Source organism: Amia ocellicauda, chromosome 2 (assembly GCF_036373705.1).
Source record: "Amia ocellicauda isolate fAmiCal2 chromosome 2, fAmiCal2.hap1, whole genome shotgun sequence".
NCBI classification, from domain to species: Eukaryota; Metazoa; Chordata; class Actinopteri; order Amiiformes; family Amiidae; genus Amia; species Amia ocellicauda.
In genome coordinates, this window is record NC_089851.1 from 60,915,560 (window position 1) to 60,940,811 (window position 25,252).

Consider the following 25,252-nt stretch of genomic DNA (forward strand, 5'->3'; position numbering starts at 1 on the left):
GTTGGCCGTTAGGTGCGCGTAGCGCGTGTCCTTTGGGTTCTGGTTCTTCTTTACAAACCGGCATCTGTCCAGTTGGCTTTCCGGTTCATTACGTCCTCTGATGGCTTTACGATAAGCCTATCTTGCAATCAGATGCTTGCCTTGCCGTCCATCCATCCATCTATCTATCTATGACTCTCGATATCTAACTCTCTTGCTTGCTATCGCTCCCCCAATGGTCAGTAGCATAGTAGCATAACAGCAGATCACGGACCACTGTCAATCAGGTGCTTGCCTTGCCGTCCATCCATCCATGTATCTATCTATCTATCTATCTATGACTCTCGATATCTAACTCTCTTGCTTGCTATCGCTCCCCCAATGGTCACGTATGTTGCATTCAACGACAAAGAAAATCGTGTGCTGGAAATGATTTCTGGCAACTGTGAAGGAACTGCACGACTGCAGCAACCGCAACACCTCCGTCTGTCTCTGTGGCGCAATCGGTCAGCGCGTTCGGCTGTTAACCGAAAGGATGGTGGTTCGAATCCACCCAGGGACGGCCCACTTTTCCCCCCGCCCCTTGTTATTGTTTCTACTTCTGGCGGTCAGTTTGCCAGACTGCGGCTACAGTAACCTTAAGCTGCTTGCTGCGGACGGCCATCTTGCAAAAATGTATCGAGGGTTTAGAAACTTCCTTTCCATTGCCTAGGCCAACATAAACCAAGGCACTGCTGGGAGTCGAACCCAGGGTTTGCTATTTACAAGACAGGCGCTTTGACCAACTAAGCCACGGTGTCAGGACTCTCCCACTCCCCAGTACCTTCACCCAGGCGTAAGGAACAAAACAAAACAAAACAAAACAAAACAAAACAAAACAAAACAAAACAAAACAAAACAAAACAAAACAAAACAAAACAAAACAAAACAAAACAAAACAAAACAAAACAAAACAAAACAAAACAAAACAAAACAAAATCTGGATGCAGGCTGCAACAAAGGAAGCACACAGAGGTGAAAACGTAAGGTTGACGGGAGCAACAAGCTCCCTGTTGCGACTGTCCAGGGGCGGCAATGGGAATTGGACGTTGGCCGTTAGGTGCGCGTAGCGCGTGTCCTTTGGGTTCTGGTTCTTCTTTACAAACCGGCATCTGTCCAGTTGGCTTTCCGGTTCATTACGTCCTCTGATGGCTTTACGATAAGCCTATCTTGCAATCAGATGCTTGCCTTGCCGTCCATCCATCCATCTATCTATCTATCTATCTATGACTCTCGATATCTAACTCTCTTGCTTGCTATCGCTCCCCCAATGGTCAGTAGCATAGTAGCATAACAGCAGATCACGGACCACTGTCAATCAGGTGCTTGCCTTGCCGTCCATCCATCCATGTATCTATCTATCTATCTATCTATGACTCTCGATATCTAACTCTCTTGCTTGCTATCGCTCCCCCAATGGTCACGTATGTTGCATTCAACGACAAAGAAAATCGTGTGCTGGAAATGATTTCTGGCAACTGTGAAGGAACTGCACGACTGCAGCAACCGCAACACCTCCGTCTGTCTCTGTGGCGCAATCGGTCAGCGCGTTCGGCTGTTAACCGAAAGGATGGTGGTTCGAATCCACCCAGGGACGGCCCACTTTTCCCCCCGCCCCTTGTTATTGTTTCTACTTCTGGCGGTCAGTTTGCCAGACTGCGGCTACAGTAACCTTAAGCTGCTTGCTGCGGACGGCCATCTTGCAAAAATGTATCGAGGGTTTAGAAACTTCCTTTCCATTGCCTAGGCCAACATAAACCAAGGCACTGCTGGGAGTCGAACCCAGGGTTTGCTATTTACAAGACAGGCGCTTTGACCAACTAAGCCACGGTGTCAGGACTCTCCCACTCCCCAGTACCTTCACCCAGGCGTAAGGAACAAAACAAAACAAAACAAAACAAAACAAAACAAAACAAAACAAAACAAAACAAAACAAAACAAAACAAAACAAAACAAAACAAAACAAAACAAAACAAAACAAAACAAAATCTGGATGCAGGCTGCAACAAAGGAAGCACACAGAGGTGAAAACGTAAGGTTGACGGGAGCAACAAGCTCCCTGTTGCGACTGTCCAGGGGCGGCAATGGGAATTGGACGTTGGCCGTTAGGTGCGCGTAGCGCGTGTCCTTTGGGTTCTGGTTCTTCTTTACAAACCGGCATCTGTCCAGTTGGCTTTCCGGTTCATTACGTCCTCTGATGGCTTTACGATAAGCCTATCTTGCAATCAGATGCTTGCCTTGCCGTCCATCCATCCATCTATCTATCTATCTATCTATGACTCTCGATATCTAACTCTCTTGCTTGCTATCGCTCCCCCAATGGTCAGTAGCATAGTAGCATAACAGCAGATCACGGACCACTGTCAATCAGGTGCTTGCCTTGCCGTCCATCCATCCATGTATCTATCTATCTATCTATCTATGACTCTCGATATCTAACTCTCTTGCTTGCTATCGCTCCCCCAATGGTCACGTATGTTGCATTCAACGACAAAGAAAATCGTGTGCTGGAAATGATTTCTGGCAACTGTGAAGGAACTGCACGACTGCAGCAACCGCAACACCTCCGTCTGTCTCTGTGGCGCAATCGGTCAGCGCGTTCGGCTGTTAACCGAAAGGATGGTGGTTCGAATCCACCCAGGGACGGCCCACTTTTCCCCCCGCCCCTTGTTATTGTTTCTACTTCTGGCGGTCAGTTTGCCAGACTGCGGCTACAGTAACCTTAAGCTGCTTGCTGCGGACGGCCATCTTGCAAAAATGTATCGAGGGTTTAGAAACTTCCTTTCCATTGCCTAGGCCAACATAAACCAAGGCACTGCTGGGAGTCGAACCCAGGGTTTGCTATTTACAAGACAGGCGCTTTGACCAACTAAGCCACGGTGTTAGGACTCTCCCACTCCCCAGTACCTTCACCCAGGCGTAAGGAACAAAACAAAACAAAACAAAACAAAACAAAACAAAACAAAACAAAACAAAACAAAACAAAACAAAACAAAACAAAACAAAACAAAACAAAACAAAACAAAACAAAACAAAACAAAACAAAACAAAATCTGGATGCAGGCTGCAACAAAGGAAGCACACAGAGGTGAAAACGTAAGGTTGACGGGAGCAACAAGCTCCCTGTTGCGACTGTCCAGGGGCGGCAATGGGAATTGGACGTTGGCCGTTAGGTGCGCGTAGCGCGTGTCCTTTGGGTTCTGGTTCTTCTTTACAAACCGGCATCTGTCCAGTTGGCTTTCCGGTTCATTACGTCCTCTGATGGCTTTACGATAAGCCTATCTTGCAATCAGATGCTTGCCTTGCCGTCCATCCATCCATCTATCTATCTATCTATGACTCTCGATATCTAACTCTCTTGCTTGCTATCGCTCCCCCAATGGTCAGTAGCATAGTAGCATAACAGCAGATCACGGACCACTGTCAATCAGGTGCTTGCCTTGCCGTCCATCCATCCATGTATCTATCTATCTATCTATCTATGACTCTCGATATCTAACTCTCTTGCTTGCTATCGCTCCCCCAATGGTCACGTATGTTGCATTCAACGACAAAGAAAATCGTGTGCTGGAAATGATTTCTGGCAACTGTGAAGGAACTGCACGACTGCAGCAACCGCAACACCTCCGTCTGTCTCTGTGGCGCAATCGGTCAGCGCGTTCGGCTGTTAACCGAAAGTATGGTGGTTCGAATCCACCCAGGGACGGCCCACTTTTCCCCCCGCCCCTTGTTATTGTTTCTACTTCTGGCGGTCAGTTTGCCAGACTGCGGCTACAGTAACCTTAAGCTGCTTGCTGCGGACGGCCATCTTGCAAAAATGTATCGAGGGTTTAGAAACTTCCTTTCCATTGCCTAGGCCAACATAAACCAAGGCACTGCTGGGAGTCGAACCCAGGGTTTGCTATTTACAAGACAGGCGCTTTGACCAACTAAGCCACGGTGTCAGGACTCTCCCACTCCCCAGTACCTTCACCCAGGCGTAAGGAACAAAACAAAACAAAACAAAACAAAACAAAACAAAACAAAACAAAACAAAACAAAACAAAACAAAACAAAACAAAACAAAACAAAACAAAACAAAACAAAACAAAACAAAACAAAACAAAACAAAACAAAATCTGGATGCAGGCTGCAACAAAGGAAGCACACAGAGGTGAAAACGTAAGGTTGACGGGAGCAACAAGCTCCCTGTTGCGACTGTCCAGGGGCGGCAATGGGAATTGGACGTTGGCCGTTAGGTGCGCGTAGCGCGTGTCCTTTGGGTTCTGGTTCTTCTTTACAAACCGGCATCTGTCCAGTTGGCTTTCCGGTTCATTACGTCCTCTGATGGCTTTACGATAAGCCTATCTTGCAATCAGATGCTTGCCTTGCCGTCCATCCATCCATCTATCTATCTATCTATCTATCTATGACTCTCGATATCTAACTCTCTTGCTTGCTATCGCTCCCCCAATGGTCAGTAGCATAGTAGCATAACAGCAGATCACGGACCAATGTCAATCAGGTGCTTGCCTTGCCGTCCATCCATCCATGTATCTATCTATCTATCTATCTATGACTCTCGATATCTAACTCTCTTGCTTGCTATCGCTCCCCCAATGGTCACGTATGTTGCATTCAACGACAAAGAAAATCGTGTGCTGGAAATGATTTCTGGCAACTGTGAAGGTACTGCACGACTGCAGCAACCGCAACACCTCCGTCTGTCTCTGTGGCGCAATCGGTCAGCGCGTTCGGCTGTTAACCGAAAGGATGGTGGTTCGAATCCACCCAGGGACGGCCCACTTTTCCCCCCGCCCCTTGTTATTGTTTCTACTTCTGGCGGTCAGTTTGCCAGACTGCGGCTACAGTAACCTTAAGCTGCTTGCTGCGGACGGCCATCTTGCAAAAATGTATCGAGGGTTTAGAAACTTCCTTTCCATTGCCTAGGCCAACATAAACCAAGGCACTGCTGGGAGTCGAACCCAGGGTTTGCTATTTACAAGACAGGCGCTTTGACCAACTAAGCCACGGTGTCAGGACTCTCCCACTCCCCAGTACCTTCACCCAGGCGTAAGGAACAAAACAAAACAAAACAAAACAAAACAAAACAAAACAAAACAAAACAAAACAAAACAAAACAAAACAAAACAAAACAAAACAAAACAAAACAAAACAAAACAAAATCTGGATGCAGGCTGCAACAAAGGAAGCACACAGAGGTGAAAACGTAAGGTTGACGGGAGCAACAAGCTCCCTGTTGCGACTGTCCAGGGGCGGCAATGGGAATTGGACGTTGGCCGTTAGGTGCGCGTAGCGCGTGTCCTTTGGGTTCTGGTTCTTCTTTACAAACCGGCATCTGTCCAGTTGGCTTTCCGGTTCATTACGTCCTCTGATGGCTTTACGATAAGCCTATCTTGCAATCAGATGCTTGCCTTGCCGTCCATCCATCCATCTATCTATCTATCTATCTATCTATCTATCTATCTATCTATCTATGACTCTCGATATCTAACTCTCTTGCTTGCTATCGCTCCCCCAATGGTCAGTAGCATAGTAGCATAACAGCAGATCACGGACCACTGTCAATCAGGTGCTTGCCTTGCCGTCCATCCATCCATGTATCTATCTATCTATCTATCTATGACTCTCGATATCTAACTCTCTTGCTTGCTATCGCTCCCCCAATGGTCACGTATGTTGCATTCAACGACAAAGAAAATCGTGTGCTGGAAATGATTTCTGGCAACTGTGAAGGAACTGCACGACTGCAGCAACCGCAACACCTCCGTCTGTCTCTGTGGCGCAATCGGTCAGCGCGTTCGGCTGTTAACCGAAAGGATGGTGGTTCGAATCCACCCAGGGACGGCCCACTTTTCCCCCCGCCCCTTGTTATTGTTTCTACTTCTGGCGGTCAGTTTGCCAGACTGCGGCTACAGTAACCTTAAGCTGCTTGCTGCGGACGGCCATCTTGCAAAAATGTATCGAGGGTTTAGAAACTTCCTTTCCATTGCCTAGGCCAACATAAACCAAGGCACTGCTGGGAGTCGAACCCAGGGTTTGCTATTTACAAGACAGGCGCTTTGACCAACTAAGCCACGGTGTTAGGACTCTCCCACTCCCCAGTACCTTCACCCAGGCGTAAGGAACAAAACAAAACAAAACAAAACAAAACAAAACAAAACAAAACAAAACAAAACAAAACAAAACAAAACAAAACAAAACAAAACAAAACAAAACAAAACAAAACAAAACAAAACAAAACAAAACAAAACAAAACAAAATCTGGATGCAGGCTGCAACAAAGGAAGCACACAGAGGTGAAAACGTAAGGTTGACGGGAGCAACAAGCTCCCTGTTGCGACTGTCCAGGGGCGGCAATGGGAATTGGACGTTGGCCGTTAGGTGCGCGTAGCGCGTGTCCTTTGGGTTCTGGTTCTTCTTTACAAACCGGCATCTGTCCAGTTGGCTTTCCGGTTCATTACGTCCTCTGATGGCTTTACGATAAGCCTATCTTGCAATCAGATGCTTGCCTTGCCGTCCATCCATCCATCTATCTATCTATCTATGACTCTCGATATCTAACTCTCTTGCTTGCTATCGCTCCCCCAATGGTCAGTAGCATAGTAGCATAACAGCAGATCACGGACCACTGTCAATCAGGTGCTTGCCTTGCCGTCCATCCATCCATGTATCTATCTATCTATCTATCTATGACTCTCGATATCTAACTCTCTTGCTTGCTATCGCTCCCCCAATGGTCACGTATGTTGCATTCAACGACAAAGAAAATCGTGTGCTGGAAATGATTTCTGGCAACTGTGAAGGAACTGCACGACTGCAGCAACCGCAACACCTCCGTCTGTCTCTGTGGCGCAATCGGTCAGCGCTTTCGGCTGTTAACCGAAAGGATGGTGGTTCGAATCCACCCAGGGACGGCCCACTTTTCCCCCCGCCCCTTGTTATTGTTTCTACTTCTGGCGGTCAGTTTGCCAGACTGCGGCTACAGTAACCTTAAGCTGCTTGCTGCGGACGGCCATCTTGCAAAAATGTATCGAGGGTTTAGAAACTTCCTTTCCATTGCCTAGGCCAACATAAACCAAGGCACTGCTGGGAGTCGAACCCAGGGTTTGCTATTTACAAGACAGGCGCTTTGACCAACTAAGCCACGGTGTCAGGACTCTCCCACTCCCCAGTACCTTCACCCAGGCGTAAGGAACAAAACAAAACAAAACAAAACAAAACAAAACAAAACAAAACAAAACAAAACAAAACAAAACAAAACAAAACAAAACAAAACAAAACAAAACAAAACAAAATCTGGATGCAGGCTGCAACAAAGGAAGCACACAGAGGTGAAAACGTAATTTTGACGGGAGCAACAAGCTCCCTGTTGCGACTGTCCACGGGCGGCAATGGGAATTGGACGTTGGCCGTTAGGTGCGCGTAGCGCGTGTCCTTTGGGTTCTGGTTCTTCTTTACAAACCGGCATCTGTCCAGTTGGCTTTCCGGTTCATTACGTCCTCTGATGGCTTTACGATAAGCCTATCTTGCAATCAGATGCTTGCCTTGCCGTCCATCCATCCATCTATCTATCTATCTATCTATCTATCTATCTATCTATGACTCTCGATATCTAACTCTCTTGCTTGCTATCGCTCCCCCAATGGTCAGTAGCATAGTAGCATAACAGCAGATCACGGACCACTGTCAATCAGGTGCTTGCCTTGCCGTCCATCCATCCATGTATCTATCTATCTATCTATCTATGACTCTCGATATCTAACTCTCTTGCTTGCTATCGCTCCCCCAATGGTCACGTATGTTGCATTCAACGACAAAGAAAATCGTGTGCTGGAAATGATTTCTGGCAACTGTGAAGGAACTGCACGACTGCAGCAACCGCAACACCTCCGTCTGTCTCTGTGGCGCAATCGGTCAGCGCGTTCGGCTGTTAACCGAAAGGATGGTGGTTCGAATCCACCCAGGGACGGCCCACCTTTCCCCCCGCCCCTTGTTATTGTTTCTACTTCTGGCGGTCAGTTTGCCAGACTGCGGCTACAGTAACCTTAAGCTGCTTGCTGCGGACGGCCATCTTGCAAAAATGTATCGAGGGTTTAGAAACTTCCTTTCCATTGCCTAGGCCAACATAAACCAAGGCACTGCTGGGAGTCGAACCCAGGGTTTGTTATTTACAAGACAGGCGCTTTGACCAACTAAGCCACGGTGTCAGGACTCTCCCACTCCCCAGTACCTTCACCCAAGCGTAAGGAACAAAACAAAACAAAACAAAACAAAACAAAACAAAACAAAACAAAACAAAACAAAACAAAACAAAACAAAACAAAACAAAACAAAACAAAACAAAACAAAACAAAATCTGGATGCAGGCTGCAACAAAGGAAGCACACAGAGGTGAAAACGTAAGGTTGACGGGAGCAACAAGCTCCCTGTTGCGACTGTCCAGGGGCGGCAATGGGAATTGGACGTTGGCCGTTAGGTGCGCGTAGCGCGTGTCCTTTGGGTTCTGGTTCTTCTTTACAAACCGGCATCTGTCCAGTTGGCTTTCCGGTTCATTACGTCCTCTGATGGCTTTACGATAAGCCTATCTTGCAATCAGATGCTTGCCTTGCCGTCCATCCATCCATCTATCTATCTATCTATCTATCTATGACTCTCGATATCTAACTCTCTTGCTTGCTATCGCTCCCCCAATGGTCAGTAGCATAGTAGCATAACAGCAGATCACGGACCACTGTCAATCAGGTGCTTGCCTTGCCGTCCATCCATCCATGTATCTATCTATCTATCTATCTATGACTCTCGATATCTAACTCTCTTGCTTGCTATCGCTCCCCCAATGGTCACGTATGTTGCATTCAACGACAAAGAAAATCGTGTGCTGGAAATGATTTCTGGCAACTGTGAAGGAACTGCACGACTGCAGCAACCGCAACACCTCCGTCTGTCTCTGTGGTGCAATCGGTCAGCGCGTTCGGCTGTTAACCGAAAGGATGGTGGTTCGAATCCACCCAGGGACGGCCCACTTTTCCCCCCGCCCCTTGTTATTGTTTCTACTTCTGGCGGTCAGTTTGCCAGACTGCGGCTACAGTAACCTTAAGCTGCTTGCTGCGGACGGCCATCTTGCAAAAATGTATCGAGGGTTTAGAAACTTCCTTTCCATTGCCTAGGCCAACATAAACCAAGGCACTGCTGGGAGTCGAACCCAGGGTTTGCTATTTACAAGACAGGCGCTTTGACCAACTAAGCCACGGTGTCAGGACTCTCCCACTCCCCAGTACCTTCACCCAGGCGTAAGGAACAAAACAAAACAAAACAAAACAAAACAAAACAAAACAAAACAAAACAAAACAAAACAAAACAAAACAAAACAAAACAAAACAAAACAAAACAAAACAAAATCTGGATGCAGGCTGCAACAAAGGAAGCACACAGAGGTGAAAACGTAAGGTTGACGGGAGCAACAAGCTCCCTGTTGCGACTGTCCAGGGGCGGCAATGGGAATTGGACGTTGGCCGTTAGGTGCGCGTAGCGCGTGTCCTTTGGGTTCTGGTTCTTCTTTACAAACCGGCATCTGTCCAGTTGGCTTTCCGGTTCATTACGTCCTCTGATGGCTTTACGATAAGCCTATCTTGCAATCAGATGCTTGCCTTGCCGTCCATCCATCCATCTATCTATCTATCTATCTATGACTCTCGATATCTAACTCTCTTGCTTGCTATCGCTCCCCCAATGGTCAGTAGCATAGTAGCATAACAGCAGATCACGGACCACTGTCAATCAGGTGCTTGCCTTGCCGTCCATCCATCCATGTATCTATCTATCTATCTATCTATGACTCTCGATATCTAACTCTCTTGCTTGCTATCGCTCCCCCAATGGTCACGTATGTTGCATTCAACGACAAAGAAAATCGTGTGCTGGAAATGATTTCTGGCAACTGTGAAGGAACTGCACGACTGCAGCAGCCGCAACACCTCCGTCTGTCTCTGTGGCGCAATCGGTCAGCGCGTTCGGCTGTTAACCGAAAGGATGGTGGTTCGAATCCACCCAGGGACGGCCCACTTTTCCCCCCGCCCCTTGTTATTGTTTCTACTTCTGGCGGTCAGTTTGCCAGACTGCGGCTACAGTAACCTTAAGCTGCTTGCTGCGGACGGCCATCTTGCAAAAATGTATCGAGGGTTTAGAAACTTCCTTTCCATTGCCTAGGCCAACATAAACCAAGGCACTGCTGGGAGTCGAACCCAGGGTTTGCTATTTACAAGACAGGCGCTTTGACCAACTAAGCCACGGTGTCAGGACTCTCCCACTCCCCAGTACCTTCACCCAGGCGTAAGGAACAAAACAAAACAAAACAAAACAAAACAAAACAAAACAAAACAAAACAAAACAAAACAAAACAAAACAAAACAAAACAAAACAAAACAAAACAAAACAAAACAAAACAAAACAAAACAAAATCTGGATGCAGGCTGCAACAAAGGAAGCACACAGAGGTGAAAACGTAAGGTTGACGGGAGCAACAAGCTCCCTGTTGCGACTGTCCAGGGGCGGCAATGGGAATTGGACGTTGGCCGTTAGGTGCGCGTAGCGCGTGTCCTTTGGGTTCTGGTTCTTCTTTACAAACCGGCATCTGTCCAGTTGGCTTTCCGGTTCATTACGTCCTCTGATGGCTTTACGATAAGCCTATCTTGCAATCAGATGCTTGCCTTGCCGTCCATCCATCCATCTATCTATCTATCTATCTATGACTCTCGATATCTAACTCTCTTGCTTGCTATCGCTCCCCCAATGGTCAGTAGCATAGTAGCATAACAGCAGATCACGGACCACTGTCAATCAGGTGCTTGCCTTGCCGTCCATCCATCCATGTATCTATCTATCTATCTATCTATGACTCTCGATATCTAACTCTCTTGCTTGCTATCGCTCCCCCAATGGTCACGTATGTTGCATTCAACGACAAAGAAAATCGTGTGCTGGAAATGATTTCTGGCAACTGTGAAGGAACTGCACGACTGCAGCAGCCGCAACACCTCCGTCTGTCTCTGTGGCGCAATCGGTCAGCGCGTTCGGCTGTTAACCGAAAGGATGGTGGTTCGAATCCACCCAGGGACGGCCCACTTTTCCCCCCGCCCCTTGTTATTGTTTCTACTTCTGGCGGTCAGTTTGCCAGACTGCGGCTACAGTAACCTTAAGCTGCTTGCTGCGGACGGCCATCTTGCAAAAATGTATCGAGGGTTTAGAAACTTCCTTTCCATTGCCTAGGCCAACATAAACCAAGGCACTGCTGGGAGTCGAACCCAGGGTTTGCTATTTACAAGACAGGCGCTTTGACCAACTAAGCCACGGTGTCAGGACTCTCCCACTCCCCAGTACCTTCACCCAGGCGTAAGGAACAAAACAAAACAAAACAAAACAAAACAAAACAAAACAAAACAAAACAAAACAAAACAAAACAAAACAAAACAAAACAAAACAAAACAAAACAAAACAAAACAAAACAAAACAAAATCTGGATGCAGGCTGCAACAAAGGAAGCACACAGAGGTGAAAACGTAAGGTTGACGGGAGCAACAAGCTCCCTGTTGCGACTGTCCAGGGGCGGCAATGGGAATTGGACGTTGGCCGTTAGGTGCGCGTAGCGCGTGTCCTTTGGGTTCTGGTTCTTCTTTACAAACCGGCATCTGTCCAGTTGGCTTTCCGGTTCATTACGTCCTCTGATGGCTTTACGATAAGCCTATCTTGCAATCAGATGCTTGCCTTGCCGTCCATCCATCCATCTATCTATCTATCTATCTATCTATCTATCTATCTATCTATGACTCTCGATATCTAACTCTCTTGCTTGCTATCGCTCCCCCAATGGTCAGTAGCATAGTAGCATAACAGCAGATCACGGACCACTGTCAATCAGGTGCTTGCCTTGCCGTCCATCCATCCATGTATCTATCTATCTATCTATCTATGACTCTCGATATCTAACTCTCTTGCTTGCTATCGCTCCCCCAATGGTCACGTATGTTGCATTCAACGACAAAGAAAATCGTGTGCTGGAAATGATTTCTGGCAACTGTGAAGGAACTGCACGACTGCAGCAACCGCAACACCTCCGTCTGTCTCTGTGGCGCAATCGGTCAGCACGTTCGGCTGTTAACCGAAAGGATGGTGGTTCGAATCCACCCAGGGACGGCCCACTTTTCCCCCCGCCCCTTGTTATTGTTTCTACTTCTGGCGGTCAGTTTGCCAGACTGCGGCTACAGTAACCTTAAGCTGCTTGCTGCGGACGGCCATCTTGCAAAAATGTATCGAGGGTTTAGAAACTTCCTTTCCATTGCCTAGGCCAACATAAACCAAGGCACTGCTGGGAGTCGAACCCAGGGTTTGCTATTTACAAGACAGGCGCTTTGACCAACTAAGCCACGGTGTTAGGACTCTCCCACTCCCCAGTACCTTCACCCAGGCGTAAGGAACAAAACAAAACAAAACAAAACAAAACAAAACAAAACAAAACAAAACAAAACAAAACAAAACAAAACAAAACAAAACAAAACAAAACAAAACAAAACAAAACAAAATCTGGATGCAGGCTGCAACAAAGGAAGCACACAGAGGTGAAAACGTAAGGTTGACGGGAGCAACAAGCTCCCTGTTGCGACTGTCCAGGGGCGGCAATGGGAATTGGACGTTGGCCGTTAGGTGCGCGTAGCGCGTGTCCTTTGGGTTCTGGTTCTTCTTTACAAACCGGCATCTGTCCAGTTGGCTTTCCGGTTCATTACGTCCTCTGATGGCTTTACGATAAGCCTATCTTGCAATCAGATGCTTGCCTTGCCGTCCATCCATCCATCTATCTATCTATCTATCTATCTATCTATCTATCTATCTATCTATCTATCTATCTATCTATCTATCTATCTATGACTCTCGATATCTAACTCTCTTGCTTGCTATCGCTCCCCCAATGGTCAGTAGCATAGTAGCATAACAGCAGATCACGGACCACTGTCAATCAGGTGCTTGCCTTGCCGTCCATCCATCCATGTATCTATCTATCTATCTATCTATGACTCTCGATATCTAACTCTCTTGCTTGCTATCGCTCCCCCAATGGTCACGTATGTTGCATTCAACGACAAAGAAAATCGTGTGCTGGAAATGATTTCTGGCAACTGTGAAGGAACTGCACGACTGCAGCAACCGCAACACCTCCGTCTGTCTCTGTGGCGCAATCGGTCAGCGCGTTCGGCTGTTAACCGAAAGGATGGTGGTTCGAATCCACCCAGGGACGGCCCACTTTTCCCCCCGCCCCTTGTTATTGTTTCTACTTCTGGCGGTCAGTTTGCCAGACTGCAGCTACAGTAACCTTAAGCTGCTTGCTGCGGACGGCCATCTTGCAAAAATGTATCGAGGGTTTAGAAACTTCCTTTCCATTGCCTAGGCCAACATAAACCAAGGCACTGCTGGGAGTCGAACCCAGGGTTTGCTATTTACAAGACAGGCGCTTTGACCAACTAAGCCACGGTGTCAGGACTCTCCCACTCCCCAGTACCTTCACCCAGGTGTAAGGAACAAAACAAAACAAAACAAAACAAAACAAAACAAAACAAAACAAAACAAAACAAAACAAAACAAAACAAAACAAAACAAAACAAAACAAAACAAAACAAAATCTGGATGCAGGCTGCAACAAAGGAAGCACACAGAGGTGAAAACGTAAGGTTGACGGGAGCAACAAGCTCCCTGTTGCGACTGTCCAGGGGCGGCAATGGGAATTGGACGTTGGCCGTTAGGTGCGCGTAGCGCGTGTCCTTTGGGTTCTGGTTCTTCTTTACAAACCGGCATCTGTCCAGTTGGCTTTCCGGTTCATTACGTCCTCTGATGGCTTTACGATAAGCCTATCTTGCAATCAGATGCTTGCCTTGCCGTCCATCCATCCATCTATCTATCTATCTATCTATCTATGACTCTCGATATCTAACTCTCTTGCTTGCTATCGCTCCCCCAATGGTCAGTAGCATAGTAGCATAACAGCAGATCACGGACCACTGTCAATCAGGTGCTTGCCTTGCCGTCCATCCATCCATGTATCTATCTATCTATCTATCTATGACTCTCGATATCTAACTCTCTTGCTTGCTATCGCTCCCCCAATGGTCACGTATGTTGCATTCAACGACAAAGAAAATCGTGTGCTGGAAATGATTTCTGGCAACTGTGAAGGAACTGCACGACTGCAGCAACCGCAACACCTCCGTCTGTCTCTGTGGCGCAATCGGTCAGCGCGTTCGGCTGTTAACCGAAAGGATGGTGGTTCGAATCCACCCAGGGACGGCCCACTTTTCCCCCCGCCCCTTGTTATTGTTTCTACTTCTGGCGGTCAGTTTGCCAGACTGCGGCTACAGTAACCTTAAGCTGCTTGCTGCGGACGGCCATCTTGCAAAAATGTATCGAGGGTTTAGAAACTTCCTTTCCATTGCCTAGGCCAACATAAACCAAGGCACTGCTGGGAGTCGAACCCAGGGTTTGCTATTTACAAGACAGGCGCTTTGACCAACTAAGCCACGGTGTCAGGACTCTCCCACTCCCCAGTACCTTCACCCAGGTGTAAGGAACAAAACAAAACAAAACAAAACAAAACAAAACAAAACAAAACAAAACAAAACAAAACAAAACAAAACAAAACAAAACAAAACAAAACAAAACAAAACAAAACAAAACAAAACAAAATCTGGATGCAGGCTGCAACAAAGGAAGCACACAGAGGTGAAAACGTAAGGTTGACGGGAGCAACAAGCTCCCTGTTGCGACTGTCCAGGGGCGGCAATGGGAATTGGACGTTGGCCGTTAGGTGCGCGTAGCGCGTGTCCTTTGGGTTCTGGTTCTTCTTTACAAACCGGCATCTGTCCAGTTGGCTTTCCGGTTCATTACGTCCTCTGATGGCTTTACGATAAGCCTATCTTGCAATCAGATGCTTGCCTTGCCGTCCATCCATCCATCTATCTATCTATCTATCTATCTATGACTCTCGATATCTAACTCTCTTGCTTGCTATCGCTCCCCCAATGGTCAGTAGCATAGTAGCATAACAGCAGATCACGGACCACTGTCAATCAGGTGCTTGCCTTGCCGTCCATCCATCCATGTATCTATCTATCTATCTATCTATGACTCTCGATATCTAACTCTCTTGCTTGCTATCGCTCCCCCAATGGTCACGTATGTTGCATTCAACGACAAAGAAAATCGTGTGCTGGAAATGATTTCTGGCAACTGTGAAGGAACTGCACGACTGCAGCAACCGCAACACCTCCGTCTGTCTCTGTGGCGCAATCGGTCAGCGCGTTCGGCTGTTAACCGAAAGGATGGTGGTTCGAATCCACCCAGGGACGGCCCACTTTTCCCCCCGCCCCTTGTTATTGTTTCTACTTCTGGCGGTCAGTTTGCCAGACTGCGGCTACAGTAACCTTAAGCTGCTTGCTGCGGACGGCCATCTTGCAAAAATGTATCGAGGTTTAGAAACTTCCTTTCCATTGCCTAGGCCAACATAAACCAAGGCACTGCTGGGAGTCGAACCCAGGGTTTGCTATTTACAAGACAGGCGCTTTGACCAACTAAGCCACGGTGTCAGGACTCTCCCACTCCCCAGTACCTTCACCCAGGTGTAAGGAACAAAACAAAACAAAACAAAACAAAACAAAACAAAACAAAACAAAACAAAACAAAACAAAACAAAACAAAACAAAACAAAACAAAACAAAACAAAACAAAACAAAACAAAATCTGGATGCAGGCTGCAACAAAGGAAGCACACAGAGGTGAAAACGTAAGGTTGACGGGAGCAACAAGCTCCCTGTTGCGACTGTCCAGGGGCGGCAATGGGAATTGGACGTTGGCCGTTAGGTGCGCGTAGCGCGTGTCCTTTGGGTTCTGGTTCTTCTTTACAAACCGGCATCTGTCCAGTTGGCTTTCCGGTTCATTACGTCCTCTGATGGCTTTACGATAAGCCTATCTTGCAATCAGATGCTTGCCTTGCCGTCCATCCATCCATCTATCTATCTATCTATCTATCTATCTATGACTCTCGATATCTAACTCTCTTGCTTGCTATCGCTCCCCCAATGGTCAGTAGCATAGTAGCATAACAGCAGATCACGGACCACTGTCAATCAGGTGCTTGCCTTGCCGTCCATCCATCCATGTATCTATCTATCTATCTATCTATGACTCTCGATATCTAACTCTCTTGCTTGCTATCGCTCCCCCAATGGTCACGTATGTTGCATTCAACGACAAAGAAAATCGTGTGCTGGAAATGATTTCTGGCAACTGTGAAGGAACTGCACGACTGCAGCAACCGCAACACCTCCGTCTGTCTCTGTGGCGCAATCGGTCAGCGCGTTCGGCTGTTAACCGAAAGGATGGTGGTTCGAATCCACCCAGGGACGGCCCACTTTTCCCCCCGCCCCTTGTTATTGTTTCTACTTCTGGCGGTCAGTTTGCCAGACTGCGGCTACAGTAACCTTAAGCTGCTTGCTGCGGACGGCCATCTTGCAAAAATGTATCGAGGGTTTAGAAACTTCCTTTCCATTGCCTAGGCCAACATAAACCAAGGCACTGCTGGGAGTCGAACCCAGGGTTTGCTATTTACAAGACAGGCGCTTTGACCAACTAAGCCACGGTGTCAGGACTCTCCCACTCCCCAGTACCTTCACCCAGGCGTAAGGAACAAAACAAAACAAAACAAAACAAAACAAAACAAAACAAAACAAAACAAAACAAAACAAAACAAAACAAAACAAAACAAAACAAAACAAAACAAAACAAAATCTGGATGCAGGCTGCAACAAAGGAAGCACACAGAGGTGAAAACGTAAGGTTGACGGGAGCAACAAGCTCCCTGTTGCGACTGTCCAGGGGCGGCAATGGGAATTGGACGTTGGCCGTTAGGTGCGCGTAGCGCGTGTCCTTTGGGTTCTGGTTCTTCTTTACAAACCGGCATCTGTCCAGTTGGCTTTCCGGTTCATTACGTCCTCTGATGGCTTTACGATAAGCCTATCTTGCAATCAGATGCTTGCCTTGCCGTCCATCCATCCATCTATCTATCTATCTATCTATCTATGACTCTCGATATCTAACTCTCTTGCTTGCTATCGCTCCCCCAATGGTCAGTAGCATAGTAGCATAACAGCAGATCACGGACCACTGTCAATCAGGTGCTTGCCTTGCCGTCCATCCATCCATGTATCTATCTATCTATCTATCTATGACTCTCGATATCTAACTCTCTTGCTTGCTATCGCTCCCCCAATGGTCACGTATGTTGCATTCAACGACAAAGAAAATCGTGTGCTGGAAATGATTTCTGGCAACTGTGAAGGAACTGCACGACTGCAGCAACCGCAACACCTCCGTCTGTCTCTGTGGCGCAATCGGTCAGCGCGTTCGGCTGTTAACCGAAAGGATGGTGGTTCGAATCCACCCAGGGACGGCCCACTTTTCCCCCCGCCCCTTGTTATTGTTTCTACTTCTGGCGGTCAGTTTGCCAGACTGCGGCTACAGTAACCTTAAGCTGCTTGCTGCGGACGGCCATCTTGCAAAAATGTATCGAGGTTTAGAAACTTCCTTTCCATTGCCTAGGCCAACATAAACCAAGGCACTGCTGGGAGTCGAACCCAGGGTTTGCTATTTACAAGACAGGCGCTTTGACCAACTAAGCCACGGTGTCAGGACTCTCCCACTCCCCAGTACCTTCACCCAGGTGTAAGGAACAAAACAAAACAAAACAAAACAAAACAAAACAAAACAAAACAAAACAAAACAAAACAAAACAAAACAAAACAAAACAAAACAAAACAAAACAAAACAAAACAAAACAAAACAAAACAAAACAAAACAAAATCTGGATGCAGGCTGCAACAAAGGAAGCACACAGAGGTGAAAACGTAAGGTTGACGGGAGCAACAAGCTCCCTGTTGCGACTGTCCAGGGGCGGCAATGGGAATTGGACGTTGGCCGTTAGGTGCGCGTAGCGCGTGTCCTTTGGGTTCTGGTTCTTCTTTACAAACCGGCATCTGTCCAGTTGGCTTTCCGGTTCATTACGTCCTCTGATGGCTTTACGATAAGCCTATCTTGCAATCAGATGCTTGCCTTGCCGTCCATCCATCCATCTATCTATCTATCTATCTATCTATGACTCTCGATATCTAACTCTCTTGCTTGCTATCGCTCCCCCAATGGTCAGTAGCATAGTAGCATAACAGCAGATCACGGACCACTGTCAATCAGGTGCTTGCCTTGCCGTCCATCCATCCATGTATCTATCTATCTATCTATCTATGACTCTCGATATCTAACTCTCTTGCTTGCTATCGCTCCCCCAATGGTCACGTATGTTGCATTCAACGACAAAGAAAATCGTGTGCTGGAAATGATTTCTGGCAACTGTGAAGGAACTGCACGACTGCAGCAACCGCAACACCTCCGTCTGTCTCTGTGGCGCAATCGGTCAGCGCGTTCGGCTGTTAACCGAAAGGATGGTGGTTCGAATCCACCCAGGGACGGCCCACTTTTCCCCCCGCCCCTTGTTATTGTTTCTACTTCTGGCGGTCAGTTTGCCAGACTGCGGCTACAGTAACCTTAAGCTGCTTGCTGCGGACGGCCATCTTGCAAAAATGTATCGAGGGTTTAGAAACTTCCTTTCCATTGCCTAGGCCAACATAAACCAAGGCACTGCTGGGAGTCGAACCCAGGGTTTGCTATTTACAAGACAGGCGCTTTGACCAACTAAGCCACGGTGTCAGGGCTCTCCCACTCCCCAGTACCTTCACCCAGGCGTAAGGAACAAAACAAAACAAAACAAAACAAAACAAAACAAAACAAAACAAAACAAAACAAAACAAAACAAAACAAAACAAAACAAAACAAAACAAAACAAAACAAAACAAAATCTGGATGCAGGCTGCAACAAAGGAAGCACACAGAGGTGAAAACGTAAGGTTGACGGGAGCAACAAGCTCCCTGTTGCGACTGTCCAGGGGCGGCAATGGGAATTGGACGTTGGCCGTTAGGTGCGCGTAGCGCGTGTCCTTTGGGTTCTGGTTCTTCTTTACAAACCGGCATCTGTCCAGTTGGCTTTCCGGTTCATTACGTCCTCTGATGGCTTTACGATAAGCCTATCTTGCAATCAGATGCTTGCCTTGCCGTCCATCCATCCATCTATCTATCTATCTATCTATGACTCTCGATATCTAACTCTCTTGCTTGCTATCGCTCCCCCAATGGTCAGTAGCATAGTAGCATAACAGCAGATCACGGACCACTGTCAATCAGGTGCTTGCCTTGCCGTCCATCCATCCATCCATCTATCTATCTATCTATCTATGACTCTCGATATCTAACTCTCTTGCTTGCTATCGCTCCCCCAATGGTCACGTATGTTGCATTCAACGACAAAGAAAATCGTGTGCTGGAAATGATTTCTGGCAACTGTGAAGGAACTGCACGACTGCAGCAACCGCAACACCTCCATCTGTCTCTGTGGCGCAATCGGTCAGCGCGTTCGGCTGTTAACCGAAAGGATGGTGGTTCGAATCCACCCAGGGACGGCCCACTTTTCCCCCCGCCCCTTGTTATTGTTTCTACTTCTGGCGGTCAGTTTGCCAGACTGCGGCTACAGTAACCTTAAGCTGCTTGCTGCGGACGGCCATCTTGCAAAAATGTATCGAGGGTTTAGAAACTTCCTTTCCATTGCCTAGGCCAACATAAACCAAGGCACTGCTGGGAGTCGAACCCAGGGTTTGCTATTTACAAGACAGGCGCTTTGACCAACTAAGCCACGGTGTCAGGACTCTCCCACTCCCCAGTACCTTCACCCAGGCGTAAGGAACAAAACAAAACAAAACAAAACAAAACAAAACAAAACAAAACAAAACAAAACAAAACAAAACAAAACAAAACAAAACAAAACAAAACAAAATCTGGATGCAGGCTGCAACAAAGGAAGCACACAGAGGTGAAAACGTAAGGTTGACGGGAGCAACAAGCTCCCTGTTGCGACTGTCCAGGGGCGGCAATGGGAATTGGACGTTGGCCGTTAGGTGCGCGTAGCGCGTGTCCTTTGGGTTCTGGTTCTTCTTTACAAACCGGCATCTGTCCAGTTGGCTTTCCGGTTCATTACGTCCTCTGATGGCTTTACGATAAGCCTATCTTGCAATCAGATGCTTGCCTTGCCGTCCATCCATCCATCTATCTATCTATCTATCTATGACTCTCGATATCTAACTCTCTTGCTTGCTATCGCTCCCCCAATGGTCAGTAGCATAGTAGCATAACAGCAGATCACGGACCACTGTCAATCAGGTGCTTGCCTTGCCGTCCATCCATCCATCCATCTATCTATCTATCTATCTATGACTCTCGATATCTAACTCTCTTGCTTGCTATCGCTCCCCCAATGGTCACGTATGTTGCATTCAACGACAAAGAAAATCGTGTGCTGGAAATGATTTCTGGCAACTGTGAAGGAACTGCACGACTGCAGCAACCGCAACACCTCCGTCTGTCTCTGTGGCGCAATCGGTCAGCGCGTTCGGCTGTTAACCGAAAGGATGGTGGTTCGAATCCACCCAGGGACGGCCCACTTTTCCCCCCGCCCCTTGTTATTGTTTCTACTTCTGGCGGTCAGTTTGCCAGACTGCGGCTACAGTAACCTTAAGCTGCTTGCTGCGGACGGCCATCTTGCAAAAATGTATCGAGGGTTTAGAAACTTCCTTTCCATTGCCTAGGCCAACATAAACCAAGGCACTGCTGGGAGTCGAACCCAGGGTTTGCTATTTACAAGACAGGCGCTTTGACCAACTAAGCCACGGTGTCAGGACTCTCCCACTCCCCAGTACCTTCACCCAGGCGTAAGGAACAAAACAAAACAAAACAAAACAAAACAAAACAAAACAAAACAAAACAAAACAAAACAAAACAAAACAAAACAAAACAAAACAAAACAAAACAAAACAAAACAAAACAAAACAAAACAAAATCTGGATGCAGGCTGCAACAAAGGAAGCACACAGAGGTGAAAACGTAAGGTTGACGGGAGCAACAAGCTCCCTGTTGCGACTGTCCAGGGGCGGCAATGGGAATTGGACGTTGGCCGTTAGGTGCGCGTAGCGCGTGTCCTTTGGGTTCTGGTTCTTCTTTACAAACCGGCATCTGTCCAGTTGGCTTTCCGGTTCATTACGTCCTCTGATGGCTTTACGATAAGCCTATCTTGCAATCAGATGCTTGCCTTGCCGTCCATCCATCCATCTATCTATCTATCTATCTATCTATGACTCTCGATATCTAACTCTCTTGCTTGCTATCGCTCCCCCAATGGTCAGTAGCATAGTAGCATAACAGCAGATCACGGACCACTGTCAATCAGGTGCTTGCCTTGCCGTCCATCCATCCATGTATCTATCTATCTATCTATCTATGACTCTCGATATCTAACTCTCTTGCTTGCTATCGCTCCCCCAATGGTCACGTATGTTGCATTCAACGACAAAGAAAATCGTGTGCTGGAAATGATTTCTGGCAACTGTGAAGGAACTGCACGACTGCAGCAACCGCAACACCTCCGTCTGTCTCTGTGGCGCAATCGGTCAGCGCGTTCGGCTGTTAACCGAAAGGATGGTGGTTCGAATCGACCCAGGGACGGCCCACTTTTCCCCCCGCCCCTTGTTATTGTTTCTACTTCTGGCGGTCAGTTTGCCAGACTGCGGCTACAGTAACCTTAAGCTGCTTGCTGCGGACGGCCATCTTGCAAAAATGTATCGAGGGTTTAGAAACTTCCTTTCCATTGCCTAGGCCAACATAAACCAAGGCACTGCTGGGAGTCGAACCCAGGGTTTGCTATTTACAAGACAGGCGCTTTGACCAACTAAGCCACGGTGTCAGGACTCTCCCACTCCCCAGTACCTTCACCCAGGCGTAAGGAACAAAACAAAACAAAACAAAACAAAACAAAACAAAACAAAACAAAACAAAACAAAACAAAACAAAACAAAACAAAACAAAACAAAACAAAACAAAACAAAACAAAATCTGGATGCAGGCTGCAACAAAGGAAGCACACAGAGGTGAAAACGTAAGGTTGACGGGAGCAACAAGCTCCCTGTTGCGACTGTCCAGGGGCGGCAATGGGAATTGGACGTTGGCCGTTAGGTGCGCGTAGCGCGTGTCCTTTGGGTTCTGGTTCTTCTTTACAAACCGGCATCTGTCCAGTTGGCTTTCCGGTTCATTACGTCCTCTGATGGCTTTACGATAAGCCTATCTTGCAATCAGATGCTTGCCTTGCCGTCCATCCATCCATCTATCTATCTATCTATCTATGACTCTCGATATCTAACTCTCTTGCTTGCTATCGCTCCCCCAATGGTCACGTATGTTGCATTCAACGACAAAGAAAATCGTGTGCTGGAAATGATTTCTGGCAACTGTGAAGGAACTGCACGACTGCAGCAACCGCAACACCTCCGTCTGTCTCTGTGGCGCAATCGGTCAGCGCGTTCGGCTGTTAACCGAAAGGATGGTGGTTCGAATCCACCCAGGGACGGCCCACTTTTCCCCCCGCCCCTTGTTATTGTTTCTACTTCAGGCGGTCAGTTTGCCAGACTGCGGCTACAGTAACCTTAAGCTGCTTGCTGCGGACGGCCATCTTGCAAAAATGTATCGAGGGTTTAGAAACTTCCTTTCCATTGCCTAGGCCAACATAAACCAAGGCACTGCTGGGAGTCGAACCCAGGGTTTGCTATTTACAAGACAGGCGCTTTGACCAACTAAGCCACGGTGTCAGGACTCTCCCACTCCCCAGTACCTTCACCCAGGCGTAAGGAACAAAACAAAACAAAACAAAACAAAACAAAACAAAACAAAACAAAACAAAACAAAACAAAACAAAACAAAACAAAACAAAACAAAACAAAACAAAACAAAACAAAATCTGGATGCAGGCTGCAACAAAGGAAGCACACAGAGGTGAAAACGTAAGGTTGACGGGAGCAACAAGCTCCCTGTTGCGACTGTCCAGGGGCGGCAATGGGAATTGGACGTTGGCCGTTAGGTGCGCGTAGCGCGTGTCCTTTGGGTTCTGGTTCTTCTTTACAAACCGGCATCTGTCCAGTTGGCTTTCCGGTTCATTACGTGCTCTGATGGCTTTACGATAAGCCTATCTTGCAATCAGATGCTTGCCTTGCCGTCCATCCATCCATCTATCTATCTATCTATCTATCTATGACTCTCGATATCTAACTCTCTTGCTTGCTATCGCTCCCCCAATGGTCAGTAGCATAGTAGCATAACAGCAGATCACGGACCACTGTCAATCAGGTGCTTGCCTTGCCGTCCATCCATCCATGTATCTATCTATCTATCTATCTATGACTCTCGATATCTAACTCTCTTGCTTGCTATCGCTCCCCCAATGGTCACGTATGTTGCATTCAACGACAAAGAAAATCGTGTGCTGGAAATGATTTCTGGCAACTGTGAAGGAACTGCACGACTGCAGCAACCGCAACACCTCCGTCTGTCTCTGTGGCGCAATCGGTCAGCGCGTTCGGCTGTTAACCGAAAGGATGGTGGTTCGAATCGACCCAGGGACGGCCCACTTTTCCCCCCGCCCCTTGTTATTGTTTCTACTTCTGGCGGTCAGTTTGCCAGACTGCGGCTACAGTAACCTTAAGCTGCTTGCTGCGGACGGCCATCTTGCAAAAATGTATCGAGGGTTTAGAAACTTCCTTTCCATTGCCTAGGCCAACATAAACCAAGGCACTGCTGGGAGTCGAACCCAGGGTTTGCTATTTACAAGACAGGCGCTTTGACCAACTAAGCCACGGTGTCAGGACTCTCCCACTCCCCAGTACCTTCACCCAGGCGTAAGGAACAAAACAAAACAAAACAAAACAAAACAAAACAAAACAAAACAAAACAAAACAAAACAAAACAAAACAAAACAAAACAAAACAAAACAAAACAAAACAAAACAAAATCTGGATGCAGGCTGCAACAAAGGAAGCACACAGAGGTGAAAACGTAAGGTTGACGGGAGCAACAAGCTCCCTGTTGCGACTGTCCAGGGGCGGCAATGGGAATTGGACGTTGGCCGTTAGGTGCGCGTAGCGCGTGTCCTTTGGGTTCTGGTTCTTCTTTACAAACCGGCATCTGTCCAGTTGGCTTTCCGGTTCATTACGTCCTCTGATGGCTTTACGATAAGCCTATCTTGCAATCAGATGCTTGCCTTGCCGTCCATCCATCCATCTATCTATCTATCTATCTATGACTCTCGATATCTAACTCTCTTGCTTGCTATCGCTCCCCCAATGGTCAGTAGCATAGTAGCATAACAGCAGATCACGGACCACTGTCAATCAGGTGCTTGCCTTGCCGTCCATCCATCCATCCATCTATCTATCTATCTATCTATGACTCTCGATATCTAACTCTCTTGCTTGCTATCGCTCCCCCAATGGTCACGTATGTTGCATTCAACGACAAAGAAAATCGTGTGCTGGAAATGATTTCTGGCAACTGTGAAGGAACTGCACGACTGCAGCAACCGCAACACCTCCGTCTGTCTCTGTGGCGCAATCGGTCAGCGCGTTCGGCTGTTAACCGAAAGGATGGTGGTTCGAATCCACCCAGGGACGGCCCACTTTTCCCCCCGCCCCTTGTTATTGTTTCTACTTCAGGCGGTCAGTTTGCCAGACTGCGGCTACAGTAACCTTAAGCTGCTTGCTGCGGACGGCCATCTTGCAAAAATGTATCGAGGGTTTAGAAACTTCCTTTCCATTGCCTAGGCCAACATAAACCAAGGCACTGCTGGGAGTCGAACCCAGGGTTTGCTATTTACAAGACAGGCGCTTTGACCAACTAAGCCACGGTGTCAGGACTCTCCCACTCCCCAGTACCTTCACCCAGGCGTAAGGAACAAAACAAAACAAAACAAAACAAAACAAAACAAAACAAAACAAAACAAAACAAAACAAAACAAAACAAAACAAAACAAAACAAAACAAAACAAAACAAAATCTGGATGCAGGCTGCAACAAAGGAAGCACACAGAGGTGAAAACGTAAGGTTGACGGGAGCAACAAGCTCCCTGTTGCGACTGTCCAGGGGCGGCAATGGGAATTGGACGTTGGCCGTTAGGTGCGCGTAGCGCGTGTCCTTTGGGTTCTGGTTCTTCTTTACAAAC

At 47.4% G+C, this 25,252-nt stretch overlaps 24 non-coding genes across 24 annotated transcripts; all 24 read left to right on the forward strand.

Moving 5' to 3' along the window:
- Nucleotides 1-467: 467 nt before the first annotated feature.
- On the forward strand, nucleotides 468-541 carry trnan-guu (transfer RNA asparagine (anticodon GUU)). Its single transcript has one exon. It is a non-coding gene; the product is annotated as a tRNA-Asn (tRNA).
- Nucleotides 542-1,541: 1,000 nt separating this feature from the next.
- On the forward strand, nucleotides 1,542-1,615 carry trnan-guu (transfer RNA asparagine (anticodon GUU)). Its single transcript has one exon. It is a non-coding gene; the product is annotated as a tRNA-Asn (tRNA).
- A 975-nt stretch (nucleotides 1,616-2,590) lies between these two features.
- Nucleotides 2,591-2,664, forward strand: trnan-guu (transfer RNA asparagine (anticodon GUU)). The gene has a single exon. It is a non-coding gene; the product is annotated as a tRNA-Asn (tRNA).
- Nucleotides 2,665-3,650: 986 nt separating this feature from the next.
- On the forward strand, nucleotides 3,651-3,724 carry trnan-guu (transfer RNA asparagine (anticodon GUU)). Its single transcript has one exon. It is a non-coding gene; the product is annotated as a tRNA-Asn (tRNA).
- Nucleotides 3,725-4,723: 999 nt separating this feature from the next.
- trnan-guu (transfer RNA asparagine (anticodon GUU)) lies at nucleotides 4,724-4,797 on the forward strand. The gene has a single exon. It is a non-coding gene; the product is annotated as a tRNA-Asn (tRNA).
- A 994-nt stretch (nucleotides 4,798-5,791) lies between these two features.
- On the forward strand, nucleotides 5,792-5,865 carry trnan-guu (transfer RNA asparagine (anticodon GUU)). The gene has a single exon. It is a non-coding gene; the product is annotated as a tRNA-Asn (tRNA).
- Nucleotides 5,866-6,861: 996 nt separating this feature from the next.
- On the forward strand, nucleotides 6,862-6,935 carry trnan-guu (transfer RNA asparagine (anticodon GUU)). Its single transcript has one exon. It is a non-coding gene; the product is annotated as a tRNA-Asn (tRNA).
- Nucleotides 6,936-7,916: 981 nt separating this feature from the next.
- On the forward strand, nucleotides 7,917-7,990 carry trnan-guu (transfer RNA asparagine (anticodon GUU)). The gene has a single exon. It is a non-coding gene; the product is annotated as a tRNA-Asn (tRNA).
- Nucleotides 7,991-8,964: 974 nt separating this feature from the next.
- trnan-guu (transfer RNA asparagine (anticodon GUU)) lies at nucleotides 8,965-9,038 on the forward strand. Its single transcript has one exon. It is a non-coding gene; the product is annotated as a tRNA-Asn (tRNA).
- Nucleotides 9,039-10,003: 965 nt separating this feature from the next.
- Nucleotides 10,004-10,077, forward strand: trnan-guu (transfer RNA asparagine (anticodon GUU)). The gene has a single exon. It is a non-coding gene; the product is annotated as a tRNA-Asn (tRNA).
- Nucleotides 10,078-11,062: 985 nt separating this feature from the next.
- On the forward strand, nucleotides 11,063-11,136 carry trnan-guu (transfer RNA asparagine (anticodon GUU)). Its single transcript has one exon. It is a non-coding gene; the product is annotated as a tRNA-Asn (tRNA).
- A 1,000-nt stretch (nucleotides 11,137-12,136) lies between these two features.
- Nucleotides 12,137-12,210, forward strand: trnan-guu (transfer RNA asparagine (anticodon GUU)). Its single transcript has one exon. It is a non-coding gene; the product is annotated as a tRNA-Asn (tRNA).
- A 1,022-nt stretch (nucleotides 12,211-13,232) lies between these two features.
- On the forward strand, nucleotides 13,233-13,306 carry trnan-guu (transfer RNA asparagine (anticodon GUU)). Its single transcript has one exon. It is a non-coding gene; the product is annotated as a tRNA-Asn (tRNA).
- A 969-nt stretch (nucleotides 13,307-14,275) lies between these two features.
- Nucleotides 14,276-14,349, forward strand: trnan-guu (transfer RNA asparagine (anticodon GUU)). The gene has a single exon. It is a non-coding gene; the product is annotated as a tRNA-Asn (tRNA).
- A 984-nt stretch (nucleotides 14,350-15,333) lies between these two features.
- Nucleotides 15,334-15,407, forward strand: trnan-guu (transfer RNA asparagine (anticodon GUU)). Its single transcript has one exon. It is a non-coding gene; the product is annotated as a tRNA-Asn (tRNA).
- Nucleotides 15,408-16,389: 982 nt separating this feature from the next.
- Nucleotides 16,390-16,463, forward strand: trnan-guu (transfer RNA asparagine (anticodon GUU)). The gene has a single exon. It is a non-coding gene; the product is annotated as a tRNA-Asn (tRNA).
- A 969-nt stretch (nucleotides 16,464-17,432) lies between these two features.
- trnan-guu (transfer RNA asparagine (anticodon GUU)) lies at nucleotides 17,433-17,506 on the forward strand. The gene has a single exon. It is a non-coding gene; the product is annotated as a tRNA-Asn (tRNA).
- A 998-nt stretch (nucleotides 17,507-18,504) lies between these two features.
- Nucleotides 18,505-18,578, forward strand: trnan-guu (transfer RNA asparagine (anticodon GUU)). The gene has a single exon. It is a non-coding gene; the product is annotated as a tRNA-Asn (tRNA).
- A 970-nt stretch (nucleotides 18,579-19,548) lies between these two features.
- trnan-guu (transfer RNA asparagine (anticodon GUU)) lies at nucleotides 19,549-19,622 on the forward strand. Its single transcript has one exon. It is a non-coding gene; the product is annotated as a tRNA-Asn (tRNA).
- A 955-nt stretch (nucleotides 19,623-20,577) lies between these two features.
- Nucleotides 20,578-20,651, forward strand: trnan-guu (transfer RNA asparagine (anticodon GUU)). Its single transcript has one exon. It is a non-coding gene; the product is annotated as a tRNA-Asn (tRNA).
- A 989-nt stretch (nucleotides 20,652-21,640) lies between these two features.
- trnan-guu (transfer RNA asparagine (anticodon GUU)) lies at nucleotides 21,641-21,714 on the forward strand. Its single transcript has one exon. It is a non-coding gene; the product is annotated as a tRNA-Asn (tRNA).
- An 824-nt stretch (nucleotides 21,715-22,538) lies between these two features.
- On the forward strand, nucleotides 22,539-22,612 carry trnan-guu (transfer RNA asparagine (anticodon GUU)). Its single transcript has one exon. It is a non-coding gene; the product is annotated as a tRNA-Asn (tRNA).
- Nucleotides 22,613-23,586: 974 nt separating this feature from the next.
- trnan-guu (transfer RNA asparagine (anticodon GUU)) lies at nucleotides 23,587-23,660 on the forward strand. Its single transcript has one exon. It is a non-coding gene; the product is annotated as a tRNA-Asn (tRNA).
- A 970-nt stretch (nucleotides 23,661-24,630) lies between these two features.
- trnan-guu (transfer RNA asparagine (anticodon GUU)) lies at nucleotides 24,631-24,704 on the forward strand. The gene has a single exon. It is a non-coding gene; the product is annotated as a tRNA-Asn (tRNA).
- Nucleotides 24,705-25,252: the final 548 nt, after the last annotated feature.